The sequence below is a fragment of the Cetorhinus maximus genome, chromosome 29, assembly GCF_964194155.1.
Source record: "Cetorhinus maximus chromosome 29, sCetMax3.hap1.1, whole genome shotgun sequence".
NCBI classification, from domain to species: Eukaryota; Metazoa; Chordata; class Chondrichthyes; order Lamniformes; family Cetorhinidae; genus Cetorhinus; species Cetorhinus maximus.
The window spans coordinates 9,452,429-9,475,477 of NC_135907.1; the positions used below are offsets into that span (position 1 = coordinate 9,452,429).

Below are 23,049 nucleotides of genomic sequence, written 5' to 3' on the forward strand. Positions count from 1 at the left end.
TTTCCCCTTTTGGTGGTGCTTTCCTGATTTCTAAACACTCCCAATCCTCAGATTTACCACTATTCCTTGCAACATTATAAGCCATTTTTAAAAATCTAATACTATCCCTAATCTCCTTAGTAAGACAGGGATGGATCTTTCTCGCTGAGTTTTTGCTTTTCAATGGGATGTATGTTTGTTGAACATTTTGAATTGTTTCTTTAAATGTTTCCCTGCTTATTTACTGCCATACCTTTCAAGTCTATTTTCCCAATCAAAGATAGCCTCATACCTATGTTATTGGCTTTAAGATTCTTGTTTGTGATTGGAGCATGTCTTTTTCAAACTTAATATGGAATTCAATTATTATGATCATTATTTCTCAGTGGATCTTTTACTCTGACCTTACTAATCAGCCTTCTTCATTACACAGTACTGGATCTAAAATAGCTTTATCCCTAGGTGGTTCCACAATGTTTTATTCCAGGAAACTATATAACGAAAGCATTCTACAAATTTATCTTCAAGACCACCCTTGCTAATTTGATTGATCCAGTCTATATGAAGGTTAAAGTCCCCCACAACTATTACATTGCCTTTGTTATAAGCTCAATAATTTCTTGCTCAATGCTCTGTTCAACGGTATAACTACTGTTAGGGGAGCATATTAATTACTCCCAGCAGCGCATTCTGACCAGTACGATCTCCACCCATACTGATTCTACTTCCCGATTTGCTGAACCAAGATCCTTTCTCGCTAATGTCCTTATGTCACCCTTTATTATCAGGGCTGCGCCACCGCCTTTTCCACTCTGCCTGTCTTTTCGAAATTTTCTGAACCCCCGAAATATTTATTTCTCAACCTTGGTCACCTTGCAACCAGGTCCTTGTAATGGAGAGTTGATCTAAACAATTTATCTCTATTTGTGCCACTAATTCATCGATCTACATATTCAGATAAAATGGCTTCAATTTTATTCTTTTATTACTATTCCCTGTATGGACATTACTCTCTGGTACAGAAAATTTAATGGCAATAGTGTCTGTTCCTGTCCCACTCTGCTCGTCTTTAACCACATTGATATACTTTCCTATTGCCTCAACTTTATCTTTGGATTTCTAGCTCCCTCCACCCAAAATCTATTCCTCCTGTTAGTTTAAAGCCATTTTTCCCTACTCTGGCCCTATTTACTGGGGCATTCCCATGTTTGTCTGCTTTGTCTCTTCTTGTCACACTCTGGTTATCGTTACCTGCGTTGCTTTAACCTGCACTACTGCCTCGTTCTCTCTTTAACTTTCCAAATCTCCCCCTATGTGAACGTTTCCGCCCCCCCCTCCTCCCCCACTGGCACTATTTAGTTTGAAGCCCTCTATACAGCCCTGGTTATACGATTTGTCAGGACGCTGGTCTAAGTGTGGCTCAGGTGAGGGTCGTCCCAATGGTGCAGTTTCCTCTTTCTCCAGTACTGATGCCAGTGCCCCATTAATTGGAACCCATTTCTCCCACACCAATCTTTGAGTCATGCATTCAACTCTCTGATCTTAGTTACCCCACGTCAGTTTGCTTGTGGCTCAGGGAGTAATCCGGAGATTATTACCTTAGTGATCCCTCAGCAGAATCTCTTTTTTAGTTCTACCTATGTCATCAGTACCCACATGGATCACGACAACTGGGTCCTTTCCCGCCCCCACAACTCCGAGTTCCTCTCCAGCCTTGAGGAGATGTCCTTAACCCTGGCACTGGGCAAGAAACACAGCCTTCAGGACTCTCACTCCCAGCTGTAGATAACAGCATCCATCCCCCTAGCTATACTGTCCAATACAGCTACATTCCTTTTTACTCCCCACACTCGAATGGCCACCTATACCAAGGTGCTGTGGTCAGTTTGCTCATCCATCCTGTAGTCCCTGCTCTCATCCAAACAAGCAACAAGAACCTCAAACCCATTGGACAGTCGCAAGGGCAGAAGCTCCTCCATTGCTACCTTCTGGATCCCCATGCCTGCCTCACTCGCAGTCACACCTTTCTGTCCCTGACCACGGACCAAATCAGGAGTAAGCACCTGGCCCAAGGGACACCAAGTGTCCAGGTAACTTTCCCCCTCCCAGATTGCATCACAGCGTCTGCAGCTCAGCCTCCAGTTCACCAACCCGGAGCCAAAGCTCCTCGAGCTGCAGACACGTGCTGCAGATGTGGTTGCTGCGACTCATACTGGTGTCCACCATTTCCCACATGCTGCAGCTGCAACACATCACTGGCCCTGCTATCATAATTGTGTTTTATTTAACTAATTGGTTTCCAAGTTCAGAAACAGCACTGAACTGTTATTTGTAGTTATATTAAGTAGTTTAACTAGCTAAGCTATAAATTTAATGCAATACTTGCATCTCCCCAATACTGGCTTAAACTACTGCCCGCATTTAGAGGCATAAAATAATAAAACTCAACAAACAAATCACCTACCCGCTCACCTAAATAACGTCTCTGAACATTTACCAGCTACTGGAGCCCGAAAAAAAAAAAGATACAAACAGCAGAATTTCCCCCTTCCCCCTCTGCATCGAATTTCCCACCTCCACCAAATTCCCAAGTCAGCACCCGCGCCTCAGCGCAATCCGTCCTCGGCTCGCCCAGCGCTCCCGACAGGGCACGCACTCACCATTCAACTCCGTCCCTGGCTCTCGTGGTCCTCCAGCTCACCCCGAGATACCCATCGCGCTCTGGCCGGGCCTCAGACGGACCTGGAACGTCACCGGCTGCTCGACAAAGTCCTCGGGCCTCCTCTTAGGAGCGCTGGCCTGCGCCTTTGGAAATATCCCACAGCTGCGGGGGACGACAAAGGGAGGTTAGTTCAAAAAAAGCAGACTCCGCGCAGCAGCCGCCTCGATCGGCAGAAGCAGAGGAGCTTCTTACAACAACAACAACAACAACAACTTGCATTTAAGAAGCACCTTCAACTCCGTGAAACATCCACAGGAGGCATTAGCTCACAAAATTTTGACACCGAGCCACACAAGGTTTTATTGGCTCGAGGGGGATCAACCAAAGCTGGGTCAAAGAGGGAGCGTACAAACAACACCTTTAAGAGAGCGTTCGAGGGATGGGGAGGCTGGGGGAACAAATTCCACGGCTTTGGCTTCAGTTCCGGTCTCACCCTTGTGAGTATTTTTTTTTCTGTTCCTTCCCCAGTGCCTCTAGAAAACATTTGATAACACCAAAGGCAGGAACCGGAGCCACGGTGCAGTCCTTGTGTGTGCAGCAGGGGCCTGCTGTTTGCCTGCACTGACTCACCCAGGTTTAATCTGGTGTGAGCCACACTGGCCCAAGGCTGGAGCAGGGTACAGGAGGGGTAGCGGTAACGTTACCGGACCCGATAATGCAGAGGCCGGAACCAAAAAAAAAAACGATTTGCATTTAAATAGCACCTCCTGCACCTCAGGATCTCTCAAAGCACTTCACAGTCAGCGGGATACATTTTGAAGTACAGGCAGTGCTGGTAATGTCGGAGACACAGCCACCAATTTTCACACAGCAAACTCCCAGAAACAGTAATGTCGTAATAACCAGGTAACCTGTACTTTGTGTTACTCGAGAGAGAATTGTTGGCCAGGTCACTTGGGAGAACTTCCATGGCTCTTTGAATTATTGCTTTAGGTTTTTTTTTAGGGAAGACAGGAGCTCGGTTTAATGTTTCATCTGAAAGACAGTCCCCATGACACCTCAGCACACCCTCAGTACCGGCCCTGGGAGTCGGCTTGGATTTTGCGTTCAAAGCTACAAAGTGGGAGTTGAAGCCACGGCCTTCTGACCAAAGAGGCGACCGAACGTGCAGCCAAAGGCCTGGACTTGTCGATCCCGAGAACATTAGTTTGAATCCCATCAGGAGAGCTCAAGGAGTTGAATCAATTTTTTTTAAATCTTGGAAATCAAAAAAAGCCGGGAAAAGGTAAAAGTGCCCACGAAGCTGTCAGGATGTCGTCAAATCCAACAGGTTCAGTAATGGCCTCTCAAGGGAAGGAAACCTGCTCTCCTGGCCCAGCCTGGTCCTGTATGTGGCTCCGTTCCCATAGCAACATGGTTGATTCTCGACTGCCCTCATCTACCAAGGCACTCGCCGTATCAAACTTGCGGGTAGCTGGCAATGGGCACTGAACGCTCGTCTTACAGCAATGCCCACATTGTGAAAAATACTTAAACAGGAAAGTCATTGAGCTTCACATGTTAAGGCTGTGGAGATTCTTGCCCACTCACTCAATCGCCCAACTTCCCCACCTGCTTCAATCCTGGTTTCACTTTCACTCACACGAACAAGGTGCTGTCTGCCAGCGAAGCTGGAAAGAATTCACGATTCGCCAAAGGGTTTTAAACCTGGAAGCCCCCTTCCATCATCACTGCACCCTCCATGGGTAAGGAGGGCGAGGCCTAGGCTGGGTTTAGGCTTCGTTCATCTCGGAGCGTTTGCCCTCCTCCATCCAGATGCTGTTTGGCACTTGCTTTGCTTCCTATTGCACTCGCTGGGGAGATACTTCAGGTACAAGGGCAACCACCATTGAGGCAGGAGTGGCTGCCAGGAGGGTTGCCAACTCTGATTTGATTAAATCCTGCCCCCCATCCCCACCACTGACACCCAACACATCCACAGCCACCCTCTCACTGCAATGTTTTTTTTATTCATTCACAGGATGTGGGCTTCGCTGGCTGGGCCAGCATTTATTGCCCATCCCTAATTGCCCTTGAGAAGGTGGTGGTGAGCTGCCTCCTTGAACCGCTGCAGTCCATCTGGTGTGGGTACACCCACAGTGCTGTTAGGGAGGGAGTTCCAGGATTTTGATCCAGTGACAATGAAGGAACAGCGATATATTTCCATGTCAGGATGGAGAGTGACTTGGAGGGCAACTTCCAGGTGGTGGTGTTCCCATGTGTCTACTGCCCTTGTCCTTCTAGATGGTAGCGGTCATGGGTTTGGAAGGTGCTGTCAAAGGAGGTTTGGTGAATTCCTGTAGTGCATCTTGTAGGTGGTACACACTGCTGCTACTGTGTGTTGGTGGTGGAGGGAGCAAATGTTTGTGGATGTGGTGCCAATCAAGTGGGCTGCTTTGTCCTGGACAGTGTCAAGTTTCATGAGTGTTGTGGAAGCTGCACTCATCCAGGGAAGCAGGGAATATTCCATCACACTCCTGACTTGTGCCTTGTAGATGGTGGACAGGCTTTGGGGAGTCAGGAGGTGAGTTACTCATTGCACGATTCCCAGCCTCTGACCTGCTCTTGTAGCCACAGTATTTATATGGCTAGACCAGCTCAGTTTCTGGTCAATGGTAACCGCTAGGATAGTGGGGGATTCAGTGATGGTAATGCCATTGAACATCAAGGGGTGATAGTTGGATTCTCTCTTGTTGGGGATGGACATTGCCTGGCACTTGTGTGGCACGAATGTTACTTGCCACTTGTCAGTTCAGGTCTGGATATTGTCCAGGTCTTGCTGCATTTGGACATGGGCTGCTTCAGTATCTGAGGAGTCGCAAATGGTGCTGAGCATTGTGCAATCATCAGCGAATATCCCCACTTCTGATCTTATGATGGAAGGAAGGTCATTGATGAAGCAGCTGAAGATGGTTGGGCCAAGGACACTACCCTGAGGAACTCCTGCAGTGATGTCCTGGAACGGAGACGACTGACCTCCAACAACCACAGCCATCTTTCTTTGTGCTAGGTATGAGTCCAACCAGTGGAGAGTTTTCCCCGATTCCCATTGACTCCAGTTTTGCTAGGGCTCCTTGGTGCCACACTCTGTCAAATGTGGTCTTGATGTCAAGGGCAGTCACTCTCACCTCACCTCAGGAGTTCAGCTCCTTTGTCCATGTTTGAACCAAGGCTGTAATGAGGACAGGAGCAGAGTGACCCTGGCGGAACCCAAACTGGGTGTCAGTGAACAGGTTATTGCTAAGCAAATGCCTCTTGATAGCACTGTTGATGACCCTTTCCACTACTTTACCGAAGCAAGCAACCTCTTCATTCCCGGATTACCTCAGTTAAACAGTTTTTTCCCATCCCCAATATTTACTTTACAACTAATAAGCAAAAATGTTCAAACAAAATTTTTAAAAACATTTTTTTAAAAATACTGGAATGATTTATGTTCTCGGTTTGCTGACTGTAGTGTCGAGGAGATTAACGTTCAATCCCTGGAGCGTGCAGGGCAACCCTGGAATACTGGCAAATCCCAGCTAAAATGAGAATTGGGGTGGTTTAAGTTATGAACTGTTTCGATGGGTAAATAGGGGAAGGTGGGGAGTCAGAGATGAGGGACCACCAATTGGAGAGAGAGGGGGAGACACACAAAGACACATATACCCATAATGGCAAACATTGTTGGAGAGTGGAATGCTTTACTACAGAGCAATTGGGACACAGGCTACTGGCTTCATTAAGGGCAACTGGATAAATATTGGCGGCAGAGGAATGTTCAGAGAGAGCTGGGCAGTGGGACTATTTTTGGATTGGTGCAGCTAAGAGCTGAAGTGAAGGTCTTGCTGTGCAGTGATCGCATTCCTAACTCTGGGTCAGACACACCAGGTTCAGGTCCCACCTCAGGACTTGATAGCCATGAAAGGTGTTCATAATGTGGCCAAACAGGTTGATTATTAGCCTGTAAATCCTTCCAATACACCTGATGACAAGCAGTAAGAGGGGGAGTGTTTCCTGGTCAGCCATACTGCAGTACTTTGCCAGGCATAATCATGGACCACCCAATGGAAGCCCATGGTTACCAACACCCACTTAGGGCATGGTACCTGAAGGAGGAGGAGCAAAGAGCCAGCACAGCTGGGATGGACTGAATGGCTCCGCTCTTGTGCTGGAAACTGCTTTTTTTGGCGGGGGTTGGTTGTGAAATGGATGGAAACGACACAACCATGATCTCAGACTGGGAATCACTGGAGCATTATCCAGGGAAAGACACCTATTTCTTCTTTCTCCCTGCCTTTGTTACAAACCCTTGAATTCCGACACCCACTTTTCTGAACCACCAACCCTTCTACTGACCATCACATGGTGCTTTGTACCTGTAGGAAGACAAGGTGAGAAGATTCTATTGTGCTCTAGTGCTTAGTTTGGGAGGCGTTACTGGGACTGTTCAACCGTTCTGCTGCAGTCTATCCCACACTGTCAACTGGTCAAATCTTCCCCACTGACCTCACCGAGGGCAGGGACACAGCAGGATCCCCCACCCCTCCCACCCCCCACTGACCTCACTGAGGGTGGGGACACGCCTGGACCTCCCACTGACCTCACCGAGGGCGGGGACACGCCTGGACCTCCCACTGACCTCACCGAGGGCGGGGACATGCCTGGACCTCCCACTGACCTCACCGAGGGCGGGGACATGCCTGGACCTCCCACTGACCTCACCGAGGGCGGGGACATGCCTGGACCTCCCACTGACCTCACCGAGGGTGGGGACACGCCTGGACCCCCCACTCACTGACCTCACCGAGGGCGGGGACAATTGCTCGGGCAGGGTGAGGGGATACAGTCACGTGGAGAGACTGGAGAAGCTGAACCAAAGAGGAGATTTACAGCAGTGTTCAAAATCACAAAAAGATAAGACTAAATAAAAAGAAAATTGTTTCCAAAGGCCGAAGGATCGATAAGCAGGGGGCTCAGAGTTAAAGGGCAAACAAACTAACAGGTGACATGAGAGAGAACCTTCTGCTCATATAAATACAACAGGTGGTTAGGGTTTGGAATGCGCCGCCTCACCAGGCAGAACAATCAGAGTCAATGGGAGCTTTCAACTGGGAATTGGATAAATACTGGAATGAAAAATAAAATTGCAGAGAGATATAGGGGGTGATATGGGAGTGGGACTAACTGGACTACGCTTTACAGGGGCCTGCACAGGCTTGATGGGCCGAGCGGTCCCCTTCCACACTGTACCATTCTATGATTCTATAAGTAAATCCCTGGAGAATAATCAGAACATAAAAGGACATTTTTAAAGCATAAATTTATCAATTATTATCTGCCCGTCACACAAATGAATAATATGATGTATGGCTTTCAGTGCCAGTGTGATGCTCAGTATATAAGCCGCAAGTCCCAAAAAACCAGTGGATCGTATCAAACAGCATCTCCCTTCCACTGTTCACAAGGGGCCTAGGTTGGCAAAACTGGAAACCATTCCCAGCATTAGGTGTGATTCTGCGATGGGGATTATTTAGCGTGTGTGAAGAATTACACCGACAACCAATCTAACCTTGCCAGTTAGGCTCGGAGTGTGACTCACTTACGCACGCTAGAAGCGACATATATTCACACAGAGGGCCCTGTCCTTTGCAGACAGGGGGAACACTTACACACGTTGAGCCTTTTCCAACTAAAGAGGCGACAGCCATTCTCCCCAGGGCAATGCCTTGACCAATCCGAGTCAACCTGCCTGGTTTGAATTGAACAAAGCTTGGCAGTTAACTGTCAGTCATCAGTTAACTGGTGCATTCTCCGTAGCAACGCCTCTATCAATCAATCAGAGTCCACTTGGCAACCAATCAGCACCCGCTTCTCATGCAGCATAAATTATTCCCTTTACAATTGGTATCCTTGCAAATTGTCCTGATGAGTGCAAGATGAAAAACTTTGACAGCATGTCTCTTTTTCCAACAATACTCAAGTTCCGTACACCAAACGACTAATTATTTATCAGTTAAGTGACGGACCAATAGCAGGAGTGCCGGGATGGGGCACAATTGAAGCATTCAAGACCGTAGGTCAGTTGGTTTCTGATGGTAAGAATATCCAAGGATACAGAGCAATAAAGAGTTAAGATACAGAGCAGCCACGATCTAATAGCAGGACAGGCTCGAGGGGCTGAAGGGCCTCCTTCTGTTCCTATGTTTCACCCCAAAAAGGGCGAGTTTACGCGGCCGTTGTTAGGAGTCTCCCTGGATTTTGTCACACCTTATCCACATAGCCAGGACCACCAGGCAACGATCAGGGGACAGACCCTGGGCGACGCTGCCTCTCCACATTTGACACTGACGCCAACTCGGGCCTCTGGCCTGAAAGCTCAGCCGAGGTCGGCGAACTCAACCCGGACCAGGGGTTTAATCTGGGATGGTCCTCCCGTGGAGCTCTGGGAAATGATCAGGGATCGTCCTCCTGCGTGTTGCTCAGTGGCTGTCCAGAAATGATCAGATTACCACAGCAGCTGACACTAACTGTTCTAACTGTGGCTTTTTGGAAAAAATGCTTTGAAGTAGAACCTTGGTGGGGGGGTGGGGGGGGGTTAAAGTCTTCACACAGCAACCTGTACGGTGACCTAGGCTATCAGCGTCAGCAGTGCCTGGAGCACTATATATGACCAGACAGAGGAGGAACTTGCCTGCAGTCCCAGCTGGTTTCCTGTGGATTCAAAAGACAACTGCAGCATCTGAGTCCCTCAGGCCTTCCTAGGCCCGAGCCCAGGCCTGGGCCTAGGCTGCTAGTCGGGCCCATCCACAATCCAGCAGCTCCTGTGAGGAAACTCGACACGGGCAGGGTCTCTGTGCCTGGATGAGTCAGGAAACGGGCCCAGAAACAGGGCTTCAGGGGACTGGCTCACAGCTTTTTAAAACATATTTTTTTTTTAAAGGAGCGGGAGAACCGAAGGACTCCACTAACTAAATCTCACCAGCACATCGCTATGGCAACAAAACCCAGGCCATTCCCTAATCCCGCCCCTCCTCCAGCAGCAACGCCAACAAGGAGATAAAGAGCAGAATTTTCACTCCACCTCTGAAACTCGGGCACATCTGCAAACACCAAAAGATCCTGGTCAGCTTTACAAAACCTGTGCCTCCCTCTCCCTCTCTCTCTCTCTCTGTCGCCACACCCCTCCCCCCACCACCCAAAATCTGAGTCCAGTGTTCACCCCCACCAGTGTGACTAGGAACGTGGAGAGATTTGAGTGCACAAGGCAGCGAGTGTGAGGGAGGTGAAATAATCGACTTGGACACACAAACCTGAGTGTGCGAGTCTCCCAACATCGCGCCATGGTCATTCAGCCGGGAGGGCCTGCCCTCTCCTGCTTCCATTCTTAACTAATTGGCGCCGGAGAATCACTTGCAATGGCTTCACTCCCTGTCCTTTCACTGTTACCTCGGGTGTCCCCCGTGGATCTATCCTTGGCACCCTCCCCCTCACCCTATTTCTCATCAACACGCTGCCCCTTGGCAACATCATCCAGAAGCACAGTGCTAATTTTCACACGCCTGTTGTGATACCACTTTAAGGGAATATGCAAATGAGCAAGCAACCAGGGCACAAACCCTTGACTTTCAACGGCATTACCATCACTGAGTTCCCCCACTGTCAACATCCCGGGGTTTACCATCGACTGGAAACTGAACTGGACTAGCCACATTAATACTGTGGCTACAAGAGCAGGTTCAGAGGCTGGGAATCCTGCAGCGAGTAACTCACCCTCCTGACTCCCCAAAGCCTGTCCAATATCTACAAGGCACAAGTCAGGAGTGTGATGGAATACTCCCCACTTGTCTGGATGAGTGCAGCTCCAACACCCAAAAAGCTCGACACCATCCAGGCCAAATCAACCTGCTTTATTGGCACCCCATCCACAAACATTCACTCCCGCGTCCACCGACGCACAGTGGCAGCAGTGTGTACCATCTACAAGATGCACTGCAGGAACTCACCAACCCCCCTTAGACAGCACCTTCCAAAGCCACCACCACTACCATCCGGAAGGACAAGGGCAGCAGACACATGGGAACACCACCACCTGGAAGTTCCCCTCTAAGCCACACACCATCCTGACATGGAAATATATCGGCCGCTCCTTCACTGTCACTGGGTCAAAAATCCTGGAACTCCCTCCCTAACAGCACTGTGGGTGTACCTACACCACATGGACTGCAGCGGTTCAAGAAGGCAGCTCACCACCACCTTCTCAAGGCAATTAGGGATGGGCAATAAATGCTGGCCCAGCCAGCGAAGCCCACATCCCATGAACAAATAAAAAAATAAGCAGCATGTGACAAGCTAGTAGTTTGTGTGTAGGAATTGGCGCTGAATCCACAAAGTAGATCTGTCTCTGAGCCATTCTATACCGTATCTTCAAAATTCTACTGCTACCACCATGTTGTGTTTCTGTGTTTTTTTTACTCAAATTCACCAGTCTCACACCAGGACTGGTAAACTATATATAGGTTTGGTTTATTTGAAGATACAGTACAGGTGGCTCCACAGACAGATCTACTTTATGGATTCAGAAACTATTAATCACAAGGACAGCACAGCCACAATTCCCAGACACACAACTTACTAGCTGCTGGTCACATCCTGATGACTCACTTACTCGCGTGTTCCCTTAAAGTGATATTACAACGACATCCACCTCATCACCACCGCCCAACCTCTCCACTGAGGCTAAATGATCAGGCTGCTTGTCCGACATCCACTAGATGAGCAAAAATTTCCTCCAATTAAATATTGGGAAGACAGAAGCCACTGTCTTCAATCCTCACCATAAACTCCATTCCCTAGCTCCTAGACTCCATCCATCGACCTGACAACTGAGATTGAACCCAAACTGTTCACGGCCTGAGTGTCACATCTGACCCAAGGAGCTTCCGACCACATGTCCAACACCTTCCCTAGGGCTGCCTATTTCCACCTCTGTGGCCTCGTCCGCCTTCACCTGTCTCGGGAGGTGTCAGCTGTGGCTCAGTTCATAGCACCCTCGCCTTTGAATCAGAAGGGTGTGGGTTCATGTCCCACTCCCGGAAAACCAAGAACTGTGAATGTACTCGAAAGAGTTACATGCAATCTGTTGATAACTCGAAAGAGTTTCACCTGTCTCAGCTCATCAACCCCTGAAGGCCTCATCCATCCCTTTATTATCTCCAGACCTGACTATTCCAACACACTCCTGATCGGTCTCCCACATTCTTCTTGAGGTCATCCAAAATTCTGCTGCCCGTTTTCTTAATTCGCAGCAAGTTCCATTCCCCTAGCGCCCAACGGAGCTACAATGGCTCCCAGTTCAACAACGCCTCCATTTTAAAATTCTCATCCTTGTTTTCAAACCCCTCCGTGACCTCACCCCTGCCGATATCTGTCATCTCCTCCAGTCCGACAATCCTCCCGAGATATCCGTGCTCCTCTCGTTCTGGTCCCTTGTGCATCCCCAATTTTAATCACTCCACCGTTGGCGGCCGTGCCTTCAGCGGTCAGGGCCCCGAGCTCTGGAATGCCCTCTCTAAATCTCTCCAGCTCTCTCTCTGCTCCTTTAAGACATCCCTTAAAACCTACCCCTGACCGAACAAACATTCAGTCATCTGCCCTAATATCTCCTCGTGTGTCTCGATGTCAGACTTGGTTTGCCAATGCCCCCGTGAAGCATCCTGGGACGTTTTATGTCAACGGTACTACATAAATGCACATTGTTGTTGCTGGATCTTTTTTTTTTGGGGGTGGGGGGAGGGTGTTAAGCCTGTGGAGGGCATGAGAAGGGACTTTGTGAGAGTGTCTCTGGGTGGGTGATGGGTTTCTGGAAAGGTGCGCGAGTGGCTGCGGGTGCAGGAGGGTGGGGGTGGGGGGGGGTGGCGAGGATGACCTTAAAGCCTGGAGATTCTCCAGAGCATTAAAGAGGAGATACCCGATCAGGGGATCCACAAACAGCGTTCCCCCAGGCTGCTGAAACGAGAGACTTTCCCGCCAATACCTTTGGTGGCTGCACAGTTCGGTTGCCATGGTAACTGCAGGCTTAAATCGTGTCTGTGAGCAAGCAGCCTCCTCGCCCTTTCCTGTGGCAGGGAGTTTAAGGTGTGGTTTATTTGGCCTCCCTCCACCTGGTGACTCAGTGTTTCGAGCAGCTCCTCTGAGGCCCAGAGTCTGGAGCGAGTCAATTATCACTCAGGCAGCGTCCAGTCCCCACCGCACGGCCGCCATGCTGCTCACGCCAACAGCGGGCAAGCGCCAGCCTTGCCACGTGGCAGCAGCGGGCAAGCAGCTGTGGCACTGAGGCCCAAGGGGGGGGCAGGAAGATCCCAAAATTTCAATCTCAGCGCGGTGACATTTTCTCAGTCGGGGGGGGTCAGTGTCGTCGATCGAGTGGGAGGAAAGGTAGGCCGGGGTGAGGTGGGTCGGGGAGTTTGCTAACACGTCAGGTGATGTCTAAGATATTGAGGCCGGCAGCTCCTCCCACAAACCTGCCGACCCCACACCCGATCGTGTGACGTGTCCGGCAAACGGTCACCCAGCTCCGGGGTCCTCTCATGACCCCGGGGGATAGCGTGAAGCTCTGCGGCCGTCGGAGGAGTTTGTGACAGCTAGTCACTGTCAGGAAACACAGAAGCTAAGCTAAGCACAGGAACACCTCAAAGAGGAACAGGGGAAATAGCCAGAGAATCTGAGTTTGAGAACTAGGTGCCTGAGGGGTGAAACACTGGACAGTGCGCTCTCCTGCTACTCTTCAAATACCGCTCCAGGTTCCCTCCATCCGACAGAGCAAACTGAGGCCTTCGTTTAACAAATACGAAAGACAACACCTCCAACAGTACAGAGCTCCCTCACTACTGCCCCTCCAACGGTACAGATCTCCCTCACTACTGCCCCTCCAACGGTACAGAGCTCCCTCACTACTGCCCCTCCGACGGCACGGAGCTCCCTCACTACTGCCCCTCCGACGGCACGGAGCTCCCTCACTACTGCCCCTCCGACGGCACGGAGCTCCCTCACTACTGCCCCTCCGACGGCACGGAGCTCCCTCACTACAGCCCTGCACTCCCTCAGCACTGCCCCTCCGACAGTGTAGCACTCCCTCCGCACTGCCCCTCCGACAGCGTAGCACTCCCTCCGCACTGCCCCTCCGACAGCGTAGCACTCCCTCCGCACTGCCCCTCCGACAGCGTAGCACTCCCTCCGCACTGCCCCTCCGACAGCGTAGCACTCCCTCCGCACTGCCCCTCCGACAGCGTAGCACTCCCTCCGCACTGCCCCTCCGACAGCGTAGCACTCCCTCCGCACTGCCCCTCCGACAGCGTAGCACTCCCTCCGCACTGCCCCTCCGACAGCGTAGCACTCCCTCCGCACTGCCCCTCCGACAGCGTAGCACTCCCTCCGCACTGCCCCTCCGACAGCGTAGCACTCCCTCCGCACTGCCCCTCCGACAGCGTAGCACTCCCTCCGCACTGCCCCTCCGACAGCGTAGCACTCCCTCCGCACTGCCCCTCCGACAGCGTAGCACTCCCTCCGCACTGCCCCTCCGACAGCGTAGCACTCCCTCCGCACTGCCCCTCCGACAGCGTAGCACTCCCTCCGCACTGCCCCTCCGACAGCGTAGCACTCCCTCCGCACTGCCCCTCCGACAGCGTAGCACTCCCTCCGCACTGCCCCTCCGACAGCGTAGCACTCCCTCCGCACTGCCCCTCCGACAGCGTAGCACTCCCTCCGCACTGCCCCTCCGACAGCGTAGCACTCCCTCCGCACTGCCCCTCTGACAGCGTAGCACTCCCTCCGCACTGCCCCTCCGACAGCGTAGCACTCCCTCCGCACTGCCCCTCCGACAGTGTGGCACTCCCTCCGCACTGCCCCTCCGACAGTGTGGCACTCCCTCCGCACTGCCCCTCCGACAGCATGGCACTCCCTCCGCACTGCCCCTCCGACAGTGTGGCACTCCCTCCGCACTGCCCCTCTGACAGCGCCGCGTTCCCTCACTACCGACTCTCTGACAGTGTAGCACTCCCTCACTACCGACTCTCTGACAGTGTAGCACTCCCTCAGTCGTACAGACAGTTACAATCTTACCAACTGGTCAGAATCCTGACCAATTAAAAGGGACTATTTGTCCCCAGTGGGAAGATGGAGTCGGGTTGAGTGGTGTTCGTGGGGAACACCAAGTTAACGGTCAGCCAGCACGTCCAGCGAATCCTTGTCGAGGTCAGTCAATGCTGGGGCTTCGTTCTATAGCTACGGGCAACCGCCTTCTGTTAAACACGCAGCCGTGCCCTGGCCAAGCACCAACCTGATCGCAGAATCTGCCATGTCCAGTCAGTGCCGTCCTCCTCAAAAACCATCTCTCTGAGCTGCCCAACTTCAGTCAATGCATTCAGCCCCTCCCAGGGGCACCTGGGCCAATCGCAACGCTCCCTCTCGGCCCGCGATTGGCTCTGGCTGGCGTGGCAAAACACGACCCGCTTTGGCCCGGTATTAAACACGGTCCTGCTTCTGTCACAAACCTAAGGAACTAGAGGCCATTTTCACTCGGAGGTCACATCCTCGTTTAACGCTTTGACGTTTTGGGGTTTCTCAGTTCATCGTGTCGGAGGGAGGGGACTAAACAAACTCCATCCAAATACAAACATCCTGTGGGGTGCAGTTTGATTGACAATTTCCCCCACCCCAACACCCTCATGTTATTAAATTGCACTCAGTGCATTGCTGTCCCACCTCGGTCCGTCATCTCAAATGTGAGAAGAGTTCACAGGACATCATCTTAAAAAGGACAGAATTATTTTTGCAACACATAAGCAAACCGTTCAGGTAAATCAATTTTTTTTTAACAGTCCCAATGAAATCTCTTCAACCATTAACCCTTCTTTAGTCATTTGGTAGCACAGAACTTGAGTATTGCTGGAAAAAAAGAGACACATCTAAGCTTTTCATCTTGCACCCATCAGGACTCTTCGCAAGAATAAGGGGAAAAACAACAATTTATACTGTACGAGAAGACAGTGCTGATTGGTTGGCAAGACGACTCTGATTGATAGAGGCGTTGCTTATGGAGGATGCACCAGTGATAGTGGCTTACAGTTAACTGCCAAGCATTGTTCGCAGTTTAAACCAGGTAGCTTGACCCTGAGTGATCAAGGCATTGCCGGGAGGAATGAGTCAGTGAATGGCTGTCACTTATTTTGTTTAGCTGAAACAGGTGCAGTGTGTGTACACGCTCTGTCTGCAAAGGACAGGGCCCTGTGTATTAATACATGTAGCTTCCAGTACACGCAAATGCACCAAACTGTGAGCCCAACCGACCATCTTAAATTGGTCGCCAGTGTCACTCTTAGCACACTGAGGATTATTTAGCAAATGTTGTCCAATCGGGGAATCACATCTAACATTGTGCTTTGAGTTTCAGTACAAATTGTTGTTTCCCCCTTATATTGGTATTTTCGAAGTTTCCTGATGAGTCCAAGATGAAAAACTTTGTCACGTCTCTTTTTTCAGCAATAATTCTTCTTTCTTTCTCTCTCGGCTGCCTGACCGTTGAGTATTCCCGACATTTGCCGCTTGAATATGCTTAATCATGATGAGAGGTTATTTATCCACCCGCCTTGCTCATATCAGTGAGTAGTCTTCCTGCGCCGTAGGAGGGAGATGGTCAGATTGAATGACGTCCATAAGAGGCGAGGGGAAAAAAAGACGCTCAAAGGCAGGAGGTATCTGGACAGAGCAGATAGGGAGAGACTGTTCTTATTGGCGGAAGGGTTGAGAACCAGAGGGCACCGCTTGAAGGTAGTTTTATGAAGAGCCAACAGTGACATGAGGAAAATCTTGATGCAGCACGTGGTTAGGATGTGGAATGTACTGCTCGAGAGCGCGGTGGAGGCAGACTGGGGCTTTCAGAGCAGACCTGGATAAGAACCGGAAGAGAAAAGCTTTGCAGGGCTGCAGGGGAAAGGGTGGGAACGCGGGACGAGGGGAGGTGCCCTTGCCCGGTGTATCTGTCCTACCATTCCCAGGGATCCACAACGAAAGAAAATGACTTGCTGCAGTTTTACAACCGATTTACAAGATAACCAATCCAATCAGGAATTCAGGAGAAACGTCTTCACCCAGAGAGTGGCGAGAATGTGGATTGCTCTACCTCAAGGGGTGGAGATGAAATATATAACTAGTGCATTTAAGGGGAAGCTGGGTGAACACATGGCTTGAGAAAGGAACAGGAGGGTATGTTGAGAGGGTGAAAAGGGATGGGAGGAGGTTGATTGGCTGATGGGCTGAATGGCCTGGCCATTCTATGCAGGTTTACACGACTGTTTGCAAACTATTCTTTAACCACACAAGAACTAGCAGTCTGACCACTATAACGCCCAGTGTGTTTCTGTTAAGAGTCATCTGCTCTTGTTGGATAATAAATCTGTTAATTTAAAGCCTAGGTCAAGATCTGACCCACCCTCTCAAATCAGAGAGGATCCTGGGTTAGGTTTGCCAGCTGTGATTAAGAGATTCCATCACGTGACTTGCCCCGACACTCCAGTCATTAGTCGGCCAACACATCCATCCTTGTGACGCACTGACTTCCTACACCAATCGGAAAGCAAAAAGACTCATTACCCAATCGGATGAGGCTTGAATGACATCCAAACAGCCTTCCCTCCACCCCAAACTCAATATTTTTTATATCCGGTAAGGAGAAATGTTCAAAGCAATGACGAATCTTTTTTAATATCCCCATGATTTTTCTCCAGGGTTGCACACAGCAGTGTCCTGGAGATTGATCTTCAACTCCTGGAGACCTCCGGGCCAATCCCGGAGAGTTGGCAATCCGACCATAAGTGAGCGAGTGTACCGAGAGATATCAAGCAGGAGATGGGGAGTTGCTGAGGGAGAAGACAGTGCAGAGTGTAGCGGGAACCCGGAGTAAGAGGGGAGCAGGGACATATGAAGGGGAAACAGGACATTACGCAGGCTGATAGGAGGGGGTGTAAACCCCACCCTCCTGCCTTTGTCCCAATATCCTTGGATACCTGTGCCCACCAGAAATCTTTCAATCTTAGTCCAGAAAGCTCCAACTGAGTCCCATGCTCCACACCCTTTCCAGGGAGAGTTTCCCACATTTTACATCAGATTACATAGGATATACAGCACAGAAACAGGCCATTCAGCCCAACCAATCCATGCTGGTGTTTATGCTCCACTGCCTGTGGTAGGGAGTTCCACACTCTCGCCATTCTTTGGGCAAAGAATATTCTTCTGAATTCTCGATTGGATTCCTTGGCGACGGCCTCTAGTTACGTTCTTCCCCACAAGAGGAAACATTCTCCCTGTATCCACTCTATCAAAACCTTTCATCATTTTAAAGACCTCAATTAGGTCACCCCCCTCAGCCCCCCGTCTTTCGAGCGAGAATGGAACCGATCCTTTCCCGATATTTATACCCACCCATTTCTGGTGTCACCCTTGTAAATCTTCTCTGCATTCCCCCCACTCCCCTTGTTCCTCTATATCCTTTTTCTAATTCCTGCTAACCTTTGACTGAAGCACTTCCCTATTTCACTTTGGAACAGTCTAGTTCTCATTTTTAAATTGCGCCCTCCCATTCAGGGTTCCCTCACCGGAGCAAATCGTTTCATCTACCGAATCAAACCTTTACATCGTTAAATACTTTGATTGGATCGCCCATTAATCTTCGAGGAATTCAAACTCTCTCTGCGCCAACCCGTCCTTATATTTTAACCCTCATCGTTCTCGTCAAACTGTGCTGGGACCCCCCCCACCACCCCGCAGAGCCAATTATCTCTTTTTCCTGGTGCGGTGCCCAAAATGGATCAAGCCTAGTTCCAGATGGGGTTTAACTAGAGCTTTATACAACTGAAGCATCATTTTCTCCCCTCCGGACCGAGATACAGGCCAACATTCTGGGAGCCTCTTACATTGCTTTTTGTCCCGACCTACAGGCTTTTTTTTTTAGAGATTTCTGACCTTGGACCCCAAATCTCCCTGCTTCTCCGCAGTTCCCAGTCTCTTCCCCCCCAACAATTAGATGATAATCCATCGTTCTTGGGTCTAAAGTGGATGACCTCACACTCCCCCACACTGAACTCCGTCTGCCACAGTTTTGCCCACTCCCTCAATGTCTCTTGGGAGCCTCCCGACCCTGTTTAACTGCTTCCTGTGCCTCCCAACTTGGGGTAAAATGCGAACTTGGATCTGCCAATGGTCCGGGCCTTCATCGACTCACTGAGGCCCCAGAACAGATTTCTGGGAGACATCACTGGTAACATCCCAGAATACAATTTCCTTCATTGCTACTCAGCCTCCTGCCTCCCGACCAATCACAGTACAGGCCATGTCATGGGGTTACCTGCAATTAATTCCATGTTCCTTTACTCATATCCCAACCTCCTGTGCAGAACCATAGCAAATGCCTTCTAGAAATCCATACGGAGAACATTTGGAGACATTCCTCTCCATGCAATATTCTATGAGCTCCTGATCAAAACCCAAGTGGATTCAACAGAAATTAGTTTGGCTTTCACAATCTGTGCGAACTCTCCTTGCTTAGCTCATACTTGTTCAACTGCTCAGTTCCTCTGTGCCTGACGTTAGATTTCTGTAACTTCCCCATAACTGATGTTAAACTGGTTTCTCCCTCCCTTCTTAAACATTGTTCGAATTTGTCATTCCAAAAACACACTTCCTGAATCTAGAAGGCTTTGGACAAGCTTGGCAACCTACTGGAAAACCTACCGGTCTTCAAGGCCTGGGTTGAGCGAGGCAAAGTATTCAGCTTTTCAGAGTGCCACCATATTACAGATAACGTCTTGAGAAGTTCCGATTGGACATTAACAAGCTTGACTATATTCCAGTACAAATAGAGCTACAGGAAGCCCTAAACAGTGTTATACAGTGACCTGTACCCTCCAGTACTGTATCCCAGCGTTATACAGTGACCTGTACCCTCCAGCAATGTATCCCAGTGTTATACAGTGACCTGTACCCTCCAGCACTGTATCCCAGTGTTATACAGTGACCTGTACCCTCCAGCACTGTATCCCAGTGTTAAACAGTGACCTGTACCCTCCAGCACTGTATCCTAGTGTTATACAGTGACCTGTACCCTCCAGCACTGTATCCCAGTGTTATACAGTGACCTATACCCTCCAGCACTGTACCCGTGTTATACAGTGACTTTCACCCCAGTGTTATAGTGACCTGCACCTTCCAGCACTGTACCCCAGTGTTATACAGTGACCTGTACCCTCCAGCACTGTACCCCAGTGTTATACAGTGACCTGTACCCTCCAGCATTGTACCCCAGTGTTATACAGTGACCTGTACCCTCCAGCACTATATCCCAGTGTTATACAGTGACTTTCACCCCAGTGTTAGGCAGTCACAGACCTGTCCCTTCCAGCACTATACCCCAGTGTTATACAGTGACCTGTACCCTCCAGCACTGTATCCCAGTGTTATACAGTGACCTGTACCCTCCAGCACTGTACCCATGTGTTATACAGTGATCTGTACCCTCCAGCACTGTACCCCAATATTATACAGGGACCTGCACCCTCAAGCACTGTACCCCAGTGTTATATAGTGACCCGTACCCTCAAGCACTGTACCCCAATGTTATACAGGGACCTGCACCCTCCAGCACTATACCCCAGTGTTATACAGTGACCTGTACCCTCCAGCACTGTATCCCAGTGTTATACAGTGACCTGTACCCTCCATCACTGTACCCACGTGTTATACAGTGATGTGTACCCTCCAGCACTGTACCCACGTGTTATACAGGGACCTGCACCCTCAAGCACTGTACCCCAGTGTTATACAGTGACCCGTACCCTCAAGCACTGTACCCCAATGTTATACAGGGACCTGCACCCTCAAGCACTGTACCACAGTGTTGTACAGTGACTTGCACCCCAATATTATACAGTCACAGACCTGTCCCCACCAGTGCTGTACCAGTTATACAGTGACCTGGACCCTCCAGCACTGCACCCCAGTGTTATACAGTGACCTGGACCCTCCAGCACTGTACCCCAGTGTTATACAGTGACCTGGACCCTCCAGCACTGTACCCAGTGTTATACAGTGACCTGGACCCTGCAGCACTGTACCCCAGTGTTATACAGTAACCTGGACCCTCCAGCACTGTACCCCAGTGTTATACGGAGACCTGGACCCTCCAGCACTGTACCCCAGTGTTATACAGTGACCTGGACCCTCCAGCACTGTACCCCAGTGTTATACAGTGACCTGTACCTTCCAGCACTGTACCCCAGTGTTATACAGTGACCTGTACCTTCCAGCACTGTACCCCAGTATTACACAGTGACTTGCACCCCAGTGTTATACAATCACAGATCTATCCCCACCAGTGCTGTACCAGTTATACAGTGACCTGTACTCTCCAGTGCTGTACCCCAGTGTTACACAGTGACAGACCTGACCTTAGTGTTAAACAGTGACCTACTCTCTTCAGTACTGTGCCCCAGTGTTATACTGACCTCTACCCTCCAGCACTGTACCGCAGTGTTATACAATGACCTGTACGCCAGTGTTATACAGTCACAGACCTGTCCCCACCACTACCATATCCCAGTGTTATACAGTCACAGACCTGTCCCCACCAGTACTGTAACCCAGTGTTATACAGGGACAGACCTGTCCCCACCAGTACTATACCCCAGTGTTATACAGGGACTGAGTGATACCCTCAGCCTTGAGTTTCCCAGTGTCAGCGAATTCTATGACAGTGAAGCACATTTCAATTCCAAGTCATTAGAAGGAGTCAGCTTGTTCACGGCCATCCAGGCTCAGATACAAACTGAAGGAATGTGGGACTTTCCTTTACTGCACTGAACTTTACTAAGCAGAAATTTGTATCCTGAGACTCTGATAATGGTAATTAGAAAACTAGAGTCTTTATTAACATCATAACAGAGGACAGTGAGCTGAATAAGGATTGGGGACTGAGCAGAGAACAGACACCCCCCCAGAAAATGCACAAAAATCAATCGGTGTATAGAGAGGGACCGAGGCAGATTCCAGGAAACTGATACTAAGGAAGAGGGGACTGAGAGACGCCAGTCAGTGTACAGATAACTCCCTGAGAGAGACAGGGGACTGAGAGACACCAGTCAGTGTACAGATAACTCCCTGAGACAGAGAGAGAGGGGACTGAGAGACACCAGTCAGTGTACAGATAACTCCCTGAGAGAGAGGGGACTGAGAGACACCAGTCAGTGTACAGATATCTCCCTGAGAGAGACAGGGGACTGAGAGACACCAGTCAGTGTACAGATATCTCCCTGAGAGAGACAGGGGACTGAGAGACACCAGTCAGTGTACAGATATCTCCCTGAGAGAGACAGGGGACTGAGACACACCAGTCAGTGTACAGATATCTCCCTGAGAGAGACAGGGGACTGAGAGACACCAGTCAGTGTACAGATATCTCCCTGAGAGAGACAGAGGGTCTGAGAGACACCAGTTGAGTACAGATATCTCCCAGAGAGAGCGGGGGGTCTGAGAGACACCAGTTGAGTACAGATATCTCCCAGAGAGAGCGGGGGGTCTGAGAGACACCAGTTGAGTACAGATATCTCCCTGAGAGAGCGGGGGGTCTGAGAGACACCAGTCAGTTTACAGATATCTCCCTGAGACACAATGCAGGAGGATTTTTGGGAAGTTTGTGAAACTGGCACAGGTAGAACAAGAGAGCTGGGGCTGAGGGGAACACTGGGAATTGGTTACTGGAGGCCTTCACCTGCCTGTAACTGTAATGGTGCAAGTAATTTGTAGGGAAAATGGGATAAGGCCCAGGCACTAATACACAGTGGCACTGGGGGTAATGTGTATCGCGGGCAAAGGCAGTGGCAGCATTCCAACCCTGGTAAAAGGTGCTGGATTTGAACCAGTCTCGGCAAGTACCAGAGCTCCAGCTCGGAATGTCAGGCTGATATCCAGTGGGATACTCATGCCCAGTAGGCATGGTGTTCCCCCCCAACCCCACCACAATCATATGGATTGTGGGAGCCCATAGAGCCCTTGGCACTGTATATAACTAACTCCACACCTTTTCATCTGTTGGCATTGAGGTGGAGGCTGCCAGGGGAGGAGTGTCAGAGCTTTAATTCAGCTCGAAAATCCTTTCACTGCTTCAAGAATGAGAAGATGCAAAACTAAACAGACTGCGGCGGACTGGCATCGACATCATAAAACAGGAGGCCACTCAGCCGCTCGAGCCGATTCTGCCTTAGATCCCGGCTGATCTCTATTTTAACTTAATTTACCCTCTATGCTCCACATCCTTTGATGCTCTCATCCAAGGACAATCT

At 50.1% G+C, this 23,049-nt stretch overlaps 1 protein-coding gene across 1 annotated transcript in view; it reads right to left on the reverse strand.

The window, feature by feature from the left end:
- The window catches only part of LOC144669587 (transcription factor 20-like), a 58,961-nt gene that overhangs the window by 28,166 nt on the left and 7,746 nt on the right, over positions 1–23,049 (reverse strand). Inside the window, exon 2 of the mRNA XM_078532102.1 lies at positions 2,640–2,803. The gene's annotated coding sequence lies outside the window, so the exon portion shown is untranslated. The remainder of the gene's footprint in view (positions 1–2,639; positions 2,804–23,049) is intronic.